Source organism: Battus philenor, unplaced genomic scaffold (genome assembly GCF_028537555.1).
Source record: "Battus philenor isolate CCGP_79_NKW_IND1 unplaced genomic scaffold, ilBatPhil1.0.hap1 SCAF_8, whole genome shotgun sequence".
Taxonomy (NCBI): Eukaryota; Metazoa; Arthropoda; class Insecta; order Lepidoptera; family Papilionidae; genus Battus; species Battus philenor.
The window spans coordinates 15,786,413-15,797,563 of record NW_027181748.1 but is presented as its reverse complement, the minus strand read 5'-3'; positions in this window follow the sequence as shown (position 1 = coordinate 15,797,563).

Here is an 11,151-nt window from a genome sequence, read left to right as displayed (position 1 = left end):
GCATTGTAACAACAAGTGAAATGGGCTGGTCAGTCAAGGTTGAGTTTGAAGGAATCTAACAGAGAGAAGAAGTTTCACTTGTGTATACTTGTTTGTACAGATATTTGGTCTCCAGGAGTCCGGGTCTTGGACTTCTGGGAGGCCGTTGCTTGCATCAGGCGAGAAGGTTTGATTAGCAGTAGCTGCGTGGGTGGTATCTGCTGATGGCGCTATGGATTAAGCGCTTCTAGAATAGAACATCGAAGTGATTGAGGATTATCATGAAGATTTTAGTAGTTGTAAAAACGATGTCTTTCCTTGCCTCCGCAACATCAAATATTAGCAATGCAAGTTTATATATTAAGTAAAATAAAACGAATACCCGAGTAGTATGCCAAGAGTGGTGTTATCTTAGTTTTGATAAGTTTAAATTACCCTAACTCTTTAACATATACATAAGATGTTTTCAAAAGTTATCTTCACGATTGACTCATTGTCGTCTGCGAAAATTTGTCACTCGAGAAAATGTGAATTTTTATTTCAAGATCGTGTGCTAGTAGCTTCAACGACAGAAAAATATACTTACATTTAATTTCAGTTTGTAAATATAATATGATTTGAATCTATCAAGGTGGCTGCTACTTGAACCATATTTGCATTTTATATGCCACTTGCTAATCCGCTATTCCCGATCGATGACAAAACATTCGTCTTAATGACTAACGTGCTTGGGACAGGGACCCTAAATTAACGGATAGATAGTTTTTTCCTTATGTTAATTTTATTTATCTTCATCCTTTCATTCTTTTCAATTTATTATATACTTTCCTTCTGTCATTTACAATCTCTTTCTTCCCTTCTCTTTCAAATCTTCTTTCACACAATTTAGTTCTCATTCCTGGGTCACAGATTATAACAGTATCACAGTTTATTTGAGACATATACAACTTTTATTTACATTTTATTTAATCTAATAATATTCTTACAAGTAGAACTATTTTTATTATAAATTAATTGTCCGTGGACCTTAACGACCCTGTTCCACCTATACACAGAACTCCAGGAAGTCAGGGTGACATTTGTCGTCCCCGAGGGAGGCTTGAATGTTTTTCTCTATTTAACGATGGACTTCGAGCAATGGCTGAATTGCAATAGGGCTATTACTTATGCGCCGCGCGGTTGGAGATACATTCTATGTTAGTATACCCGTAGGTGTGTATCTAGTTATGCAACTTTATGAAATAAAAGCGTTCCGTGATGGCGTTCCGTATGGAATAGTTATGCAGGTGTAGGGTAGACAACATTTCTCTACTTCTAAGGTTTTTTTAATGTCCTCTCTTCTACGGGACATCTTCTTTCTGCCCTATACTGCGTTAATATCGCGACCAGACACGTATTTAAACTTTCCGGAGTACCTAGTAGACTGATACGGCATCCAGGAAGAAATTTCTCGGTAAGAATGCCGTCATACCTTCAATCTATCTCCTATTCCATTGGTCAAGTGTGTACAGCTTGAACTGTAATATGATGAAAGAGATGGTGCAGCTCTCGTATTCTGGTCTATTTTACACTTTTACAAGGGGCTTCCACAACTGGTCGTACTCTTGATGCCTTCCGCCCACGCGTGTGCTATTACCAATATACCTATCCATCCTTCCCTTTTGCTCTTGCTGTCATAATATTCTCTTTCACTCTCAATAGGCTGTTGGTCTTCTAAGGGATGGACAATGTCGTTGTAATGTATGTCTATGAACGCAGCATAGACGAGTAAGAGAAATATACTTTGACGCTCTACGGCAACGCGTTCTCTTGCGAATATGGCGACATAGCGATGCTTTGACAGTTATAAAACTTATTATCAAATGAAAAATAGTCGAAGTTGTGCTCCTCCAAAAAGTAATTAATTAATATAACAGTCGTATGTTGCGACAGTCTAGAGCAGAGTTCCCCAAACTTTTTGGTTTCGTAGACCCCTTGCCATGTTTTTCCGTGTTGGGTAGACCCCCTACTTACCTGATATTGATTTCCTGTAAATTTCTAACTGTAGTGAAGCTTAGTGTTAAAAACTTAAAGTAAAAACACGTGTTAATTTATACATTTATTAATTGAATTTAAATTAAAAATACTCAAAATAAAATTTTTTATCTGTTATGTAAAATATACGTAACATTAAATAAACAATTTTTTACTTCATAGGTACTTTTATAAATAATTTAAATGTTTTGATATTATAAGATAGTATGATGTAAGTAAATAGGTACTATCAGTGTATGTGTTGAGATCCACTATCGTGGACCCCCATTTACATTTCACGGACCCCCAAATTGTTTTTCGCTGACATAGACCCTTAGGCGTCGATATAGACCACTTTGGGAATCACTGGTCTAGAGGTTGAACTATGAGTCACTCAAGATAAAGCACGTCTGTGCTAACACCTTGGCCGCGTACTCTATCGTTTCTGCTAATGCCAGCAGCTCTGCCTGGTATGCAGTGCAGAAGTTGCCCAACTTGAGGTTCTTACCGTACAACTGTGGGTCTCGCATGACGCAAATCACCGGACCCAGCTTGTATCCTCTATACGGCAGCTGCGCCGGAAAATCGGGCTACTTCCTCACCTTCCCCAAGGAAGGAGAACTCAACAACCTTACCAGACGAGTGTGAAAGTCTCAAAAAGCGTACAGGTTCCTCCTTACTGCTAAGGTTATCGACTCTTTAAAAAGTAACTTAGAAGCGCTTTGTACATACAGCCTCAAATTTCATATCATTAGTTGAACTAGACAGTTGACGTAAATATTATATAAAGTCATAATAACTCACTGTGTTATCCTAAATTTCATAGCATAGAGTTTTGGACCAAATGATCCCATCTCACGTTACTTGTCTTATAGTTTTTTCTTCCACATAATTTACAAAAAAGTACATCCAATATCGCCCAGCTGTACACAAAGTTCTTTTGGTGTAGATGCTGTTAACAATTATTAGAACTGAGATACACTTGTATTACTCTACCGTGCAGTAATATTATATTATGAATAAAATAATCGATTTATTTACATCAATTTTTGTTGGATTCTATATATACATACACACGGCAAAATTTTCTTTATAAACTGATAAATAAATTTTGGTGTTATATCAATAATTGCAAAAATAGGTTTGTGATTTCAGCTCAGTACGGTACAATATCTTACCATAATATGACGTCTAGTAACCCAGAGGAACTTTATAGGTTATTCTCGAAATATTTCAATACGATTTATTAAAAAAGGTAAAATCTGTATTTAAATGTTAATTCCGATTATATCTGAGACAACAGTTAAATTATTACTAAAATCTCTCTTTCTAAAGATAGTGACAACACAAATTTTGGACGTGAACAAAGGACCAGGGCCCGATGGCGTACCACAGTTCTATTCCAAGCATACGGCAGACACCATTGGCTTTTCATTGTTTTATTTATTTAATCGCCTGCATGAAGGTCGGATATCTCGAGTTTGAAAAACTCTGAAGTTTGCACCAATTTATTCGAAATGAACTGAATGCATCGTGGTTTTATCTTCTTGATAGGGTGATAACTTGTTAATGATCTATCACCCTATAGTGTTTTTAAGATCCTTATCGTTTTTTAATGGAATCAAACGTTACCTCGCGGAAGTCTATTCTAAGTAAGAAAAGGACCAATATTTAGCCACTTCCGCACATGCAGTGGTAGTCGTGCAATAAAATGCACCGCCCGCCAGCCCGCTGATAAATGCGTATACGACAAACAATGCGAACCACACAACCGCCACCGTTAATTCAGTCAACACGTGTTTCACTGTGTTTGGCATTATCAGCGGGCTGGCGGGCAGTGCATTTTATTGCACGACTACCACTGCATGTGCGGAAGTGGGTAAATATTGGTCCGATCCTTATCGTGTTTTATCACGGCAACTTTGATTTTAATACTCTGTGGTAAGCAGTCTATGCCTACCCTGATGTATTATAAGTAGTGTTCTCGTCAGTGTTCACAAACGCTATGGAGGAAATGATCCAAATGTTGCAATTTAGATCACTCGATATTTACCTTGATAGCAAGTATTTGATTCCAAATTAAAAGCTTATATGATTTATCGAATCGGTGAACCAATAAACAAGAACTTAGAGAATAACAAAGTCAACGACATAGAAAATTAAGATGAAAAAACTCTTTTCAGACAATCGAAGAGATAATTGGGTATCTTTAACTTATTTCATTAAGTTTTCATGAAGGTGTGTGCAAAGATATATTTTAATAAATTTGTAGTGATGGAAAAATTCTTGAATAACAAACGTTGAGTTTCGTTTCTCTAATCACAGAGCAACTTTTTTTTTCTCCATGCAGTCCTTTAGCAGTTTTTATATAAAAAAATAAGTAGGTAAAAATTGTTATATCAATCATCATAATCAATATGAAATACAATAAAAAACATATAAATTATTTTTGACGTTTATTTTTCATGTTTTACTAAATGCCGAACAATGATGTTAATCAGAGTGCTTACACTCAAACATCGCAGTAACATGCGCCTAAAAAGCAAAGAGGCTGCTCACTAATTCCGCAAATGTTATTGCACGCATAATTGCAATCTTCATTCACCGTACAGAAAACCGTTTCAGCTCGATCTGTAAAATTATTATATAATTAACAATCTCGTGGAATCATTATGGGTTTTAACCAAGCAGCAATAACACCTTTACGTGAACTTGTTTGTGGTAAGATATCAGATGCATCGGCACTCCATCAGGCAATGTCAGATCAGATACAGTCGTTTGATTTACAGAAAGAGATCAAAAGAATTGATATGATTAACTTACAAAATTTACTAGAAAAGGAATTTCCGCAATTTCAGTACTTGACACTCATCAGATCTAGATATTACCTGGTTATTCCTGTAAAACTGTTAAGTCCAATTGTGTCGTATTTCGAGATGTCAAAATGATTGTAGTATTTGTTGTTGAAGACTTGTTTAATGGCGTAGAATATACTTCTACAACGTAGATAGCTAGTACAAGCATTCGCTAATGAAACTGCGCAGGAGTTCCTTTCGAGTGGCAAACAAACTACCGCGTAGATGTGTTGTCTCTGGAAATCCAGCGTATGCGCAGATACAAGCACGTATCCATGCAACATCCCACGTGTTTCACTTACCACCTAATACCATCGGAATTTGCCGGGCATACCATCCACATGCTACTTTTTGGTATGAGACAAATGCAGCGCAGCGAAAAATCAAACAGTCTCTCGAGCTATATATTTAATGGATTCAGGCGTTACCTCGCGGAAGTCCATCCTAAGTAAGAAACGGACCAACATTTAGCCACTTTCGCACATGCATTGGTAGTCGTGCAATGAAATGCACCGCCCACACAGAGTCTCTGTGTTTGGCACTAATCGGTGTAACATAACTCCTGAAGATGCCCCGTGGAGGGGTGAAACACGTGTTGAGTAATTTGGCGGTGGCGGTTTTGTGATTCGCATTGTTAGCCGCATACGCATTTATCAGCGGGCTGGCGGGCGGTGCATTTTATTGCACGACTACCACTGCATGTGCGGAAGTGGCTAAATATTGGTCCTTTTCTTACTCACGAGCTACAGACAGAGATTCTTTACCTAGAGCGCCTATTGCTAGCAGTTTAACAACTTTTTACGAAAAAAAATTTAGTCCGAAATTTCCCATCCCAGAGAGATATCTTCATATGCAATGTTTATACAAAAATATGACGAAAAGCTAATCTTTACCTTCGTTATCCGCGGAGCCTGATCCTGAATGCCCTGACAATGGTCGCCCATGGTTGCCGAGGGCGAGCGCAACCGCGAATAAAGCCGAGAGGATCAAGAGGAACTTCATGTCTGCAGCCTGAGCGACGAGTGTGCCTTATGCGCTTTGCACGCTCTATTTAAGCGCTCCGGCTGGACCCTGCTCGACGACACCGTATCGTTATTATATACGGTTTGTCAACGGAACTCTACGCATATTACTTTTGATTTAAACGCCTGTTGTATTTACCTTATCGACTAGTAAATTGTTGTTACGCATCTTGAAGCGTTACAGAATATTAAAAATGTAATTGATTATAACAATTAATGTATTTAGATGACTTCCAAGGCGATACATTATTATTTGACGATGATTTGTTTCATGCACATTTAGGTTCTACAAGATGAACATGAACTTCCCTGCCACACACAAGACAGGAGAATCGATAGATCCTGAGTTGTAGCCTATAAAAATAAAAGTCTATTTATTTGTAAGCCTCGTGCGAATAGAAATCTCTGTAAGTATTTACAGCTGCTATAGATACAATGTTCCAGACGGTAGAGAGATAAAGTGACTTTTTATATCAATAGCGAGCGCTTTGTGCATCTACGACAAAAAATTAATTAACTTTTTATTACAGTTTATAAACATGATATGATACGAAACTATGAAGGTGTGACTGCCACTTGAACCATAATCATATTTTACTAACCGCTTTCTAGCCCCGCGTTCTCCATTATTATTCATTTCATAAATATATATATTATGTGTATAAATAACTATATAACTTTGGTGTTCCGTATGGAACAGTCAAGTAGTCGTGCTTTATTTCATTTAGAATATATAGCCTCTCCCTGCTTCAAAGGTTATCACCTACTTAAAAAGGTAAGTAACTTAAAAATATTAATATTTGCGCATATTTAATTGACAAAAAAAATGTAAATAAAACATCGCCAAACTATACACAGTTTTGAGGGCGAAAATAAGTGCAATTACATTCATGTATTACACTACCATGCAATTATATTATAATAAAGATTTTAATTTAATTACATCAACACTTGTTTGCTTTAATTTATATATAAACTCAGTAAAATCTGTTGTACAAGCTGACAAACTAATTTTGATTGTAGGTCGACAGTTCCAAAGATCGACTACATTATCTATCAATTATATAACTTCTAATAAAACTTGAGAAAGCTTATTTTTTATTTTTTAATCAGAATGTTTTTTTATGTTTATGAAAAAAGTCACTGCCTTGATATTAATTTTAGAAGATTTTTTTTTTTCAGTTAACATATCATTTATTAATAATAGCTGTAATTTCACTTTCTAAAAATAGCATTTTTATTGAACTTATACCCTGTGACGTGAACATGGAACCAGAGTCGAATGGCACACCATTCTCTCTCAAGCATATATAGGACGTCCTGTGTGAAGGTATGATACTTCGGAAAATATAAATCTGCGAAAAATTACTACAACTTTTAAAAGCAGTGAAAGAAATGAATATACCAATAATCGATCCACTTCAATATACTTCGTTGGAAGTATTAGAATAACAAATACATAATGCTATTTACACAAAAATTCTCTTTGAAAACATTTATACCAGACTGAAATAGGAAAGATAGATTTTGTAAGTACAGACTTTGAAAACGCTGCCGACAAATTCATTACAAAATACTTATTGAAAAACCAGCATACATGTATCCATCATTAATACTTTAAATTTGGAAAACCAGAAATAATAGCATCTAGTTCTTTTATATCGATTTCCACCTTCGCAATACGGTCGTTATATCCTTTTAAGTTAGATGTAAGAATATTATATTCTTATTCTGACATAAATCTTCTCTATCTTCTGTATTCTTCATTGACCTCCTCAATAACTTAATTACTTAATAAATTTTTTCGACAGGTTCTGTTAAGTCGGAGAGTGATATCAACAAAGCATTGTTATTCTGAAAACAACTAAAATCCACTGAGGACTTCGTTGGATTCCTAGAGAGTCAAACAAATTTTTTCTCTTTGAAAACATCGATAATAAACTATATACATTTTGTTTATTTAAAACTGTGTAAAGCTATCGATAAAGTCAAAAACGAAATATTTATTAAAAAACCAGCATACTATGGTATTTGGGGAAAGATATTAAGATGGTAAATCTCGTATATCACTAATTAAACACAATGGGTCATCGTGTTAGGCTATTCGGTTTACCGCAGACTACCATTCTGTGTCCACTTGTTTTGATTATTTTTAGAAATTATATAAATCAATGATATGTAAACATACTCCTTAACGTATCTAGACGCTCTTAAATTTTCTGAATTAATAGAAATATATGTAACTTTGATAAACTTTGCATCTGATTACAGTCAAACAAACTTCAAAATGCAAATCTATAAGTTTTTTTACACAGAAATATAATATTCAATACACCTAAAGCAACCGCGGTTGTCCTATATAATCTGTTTCTCTCATTAAAGATCTCTGCATTACATTTGATTCATGTCTTCACGTTGCTGCATTTGTCGCCAATGTTACATACAAAGAGTTTCTGTTGTAAGGCCTTGTTGTTGTGTATTGTGCCTCTTTGAACACATTTGCTGCTATCAAAGTAAATAAAAATAGCAAGGAACCTATATTTTAAAGTGAATATCGATAAATTATGAATGAATAATTGATAATATGTAAAAATTTATACAGTTATTGTTATTATTTTGATAATAATAATAATTTTTGAGATTCATGTGGTCGGTACACACGTGGTGCCAAATACTCGGATCCGAGTAGAAACAAGAATGGATCATTCACCAATATCACGGGGAATTGTATCGCAAGTGTGTTTTGGTTTGGATTTTTACCAAATTTATGGTCTTGAATCAAATTATCTAGGGAAATTATTAAAAACGATTTTGTTACTTAGGTACATACAAACAAACACACGCACACATAGACACACAAAAAACGCGCGCGCGATTTCCGACACGCACGTGCATACGCTCGCATACAGAGACACACACACGCACACATACGACTTATAGTTTAGATGCCTCATCGTCATTTGAAACATACATCGTGAGTTGTCAGTCTTAAAAAATTGTAAATAAAACACATGCATTTAGAGAATTCTTTATTATGAAAGACATAAGTAAATCTGAGCCAAGTAACAATGTAATAAAACATATCGAAAATCAAATCAAAACACCTTTAATAAATAAAAATCACTATGAGCTACTCAAAGATTGAATAAAAAAAATTATGCAAATTCCAAATTTAGAAATAATTGTCACTGGCTAAAATGATTATTATAGTATTTATTTACATTGAAAAATGTAAGAAAAAAAACTAAAACACCATGTGAGTGCGCCAGGCATAATCGTTTTGTGCAAATACAAGGAGAACCTTCACATTGGTTACATTCATGGATTGTTTGCACACTCTTTTTCTATCTTTTGCAACCTTTGCATTTTTTGCGGACACTATCTATCTTCTTTTGTCTGGCGCGGGTCTTTTCAATTTTAATGAGTTCATGTTCGAAATCATACAAATTCATTTTATAATTCAATGCATATTTTTATAAATAAATGTATTACTCCCATTTGCAGGATGTGAACAAACAGCGTCTTGTATAAAGAATTGTAAAATGTTAAACAAATGTAGGAAACAAAATAGATATTGTAAAGTAACAGTCCAAAAGGAATGGTGTAGGAAAAGAGGAGATGTATGAAAGGCGAAGGAATGAATAGAAGTGAGAGATACTGTAAAGAAGAGTGAGTAAATAAAAAAGAACTTGGAAATATTATCAAACTAAAACTGTTCCTGTGTATTTAAGGCGGGGGAATTTACAAGAGGTCCAACGTTAGCCAGCCAATAACAACCGACCAAGTCAAGGTCTGGCCTTCTTGGACACCTTGAGTGAATTAAAATAAAATAGATATTTGTAACAGCGCAGCGTCTTTCTTTGGACTGGATAATAAGACAACATCTGATTTTGAAGATCTACATCCGACATAAATCTATAGGAATATACTGTTGCTTGGTTTAACTACTATGGAATCCATTTTCGAAGTAGTTTTCATCTCATCACCATGTTCTGTGGATAAATACAGTTCATAACTTTCACCCCCCTTTACCAATTTCATTACCAACACCGTTCAGGAACATATATTTGTTTTCTCCTTTTTTCAATAAGGTTATCTCAATTTCAATAAGATATACTCACGATTTTTTCTCGAAGTTTCTGTACATCTATCGATCTTGCAATTTCACAGCTAAATCATAATAGTTATAATTATTATCCATGTTTACATGGTGGCTACAACTTAGTCTCTTTTACAGGAATTTCAAGACAATATTACTAGCTTGATCTTGCGTATTACTAGCATAATTAACATAATATAATATAGCATAATAAAATATAGCATAACTAGCATAAACAATATAACATAGCAATATTACTAGCACGTCTTATATACGATGGTTTATACAAATCACTAATACACTGTGACAATGATTTCAATACCCCTTTTTGTAAGTTCACGATATTACCAGAGTAACCACGAGAAATAACGCTTCATCGACAAAAACGCCGGCGCTACACTGATTACTTTAAAATGAATAGGACTTGCTCGGATACGAGTGGAAGGCACTCTTGCTTCAGCCCCATCCCACTCGGGTCCGAGTGGTAATCACAAAATATGTTAAAAGGACCCATGAAACAAGAGTACAGCAGGCGCCAGTTTAAATAAAGTTCCTTCGATATGTTTATTATAAATGCCTCGGCTCCTGGTTTTCGTATCTTAATCTCTGAAAAAAATTTCTTTGCCTTACTTAAGTAACAGGCGTTTACTATTAAATACTGTTATATAGGTTGTGTCGAAACTACATTGATTTTAATGAACTGACTATGCAGTTTAAATTGTACGAAACGCATTCTTAATGCGTACCAATATCATCGTTCAAACAGTGTCAGAGGGCAAGCTACTTTGCGCTTTATTATCAAATCATACAATGATCATCTATGTAATGAACCTAATTGTTATATCTAATAGATTCAGGCGTTACCTTGCGGAAGTCAATTCTAACTAAGAAAGGGACTAATGTATAGCTACTTCCGCTATGCAGCAGTAGTCGTGCAATGAAGTGCACCGCCCGACAGCCCGTTGATAAATGCGCGTGCGGCAGACAATGCGAAACACAACTACCACCGTTAATTCACTCTACACGTGTTTCACCCCTCCACGGGGTTTCCTCAGATGTTACACCGACCAGTGCCAAATACCAAGTGCTATTTGTTACTTAAATATATTAAAAAAAAAGCTTTTCTGCATAGATTATATGAGGACTAAAAATACGTCTGCCTTTAAATTTTAATAAAATGTTT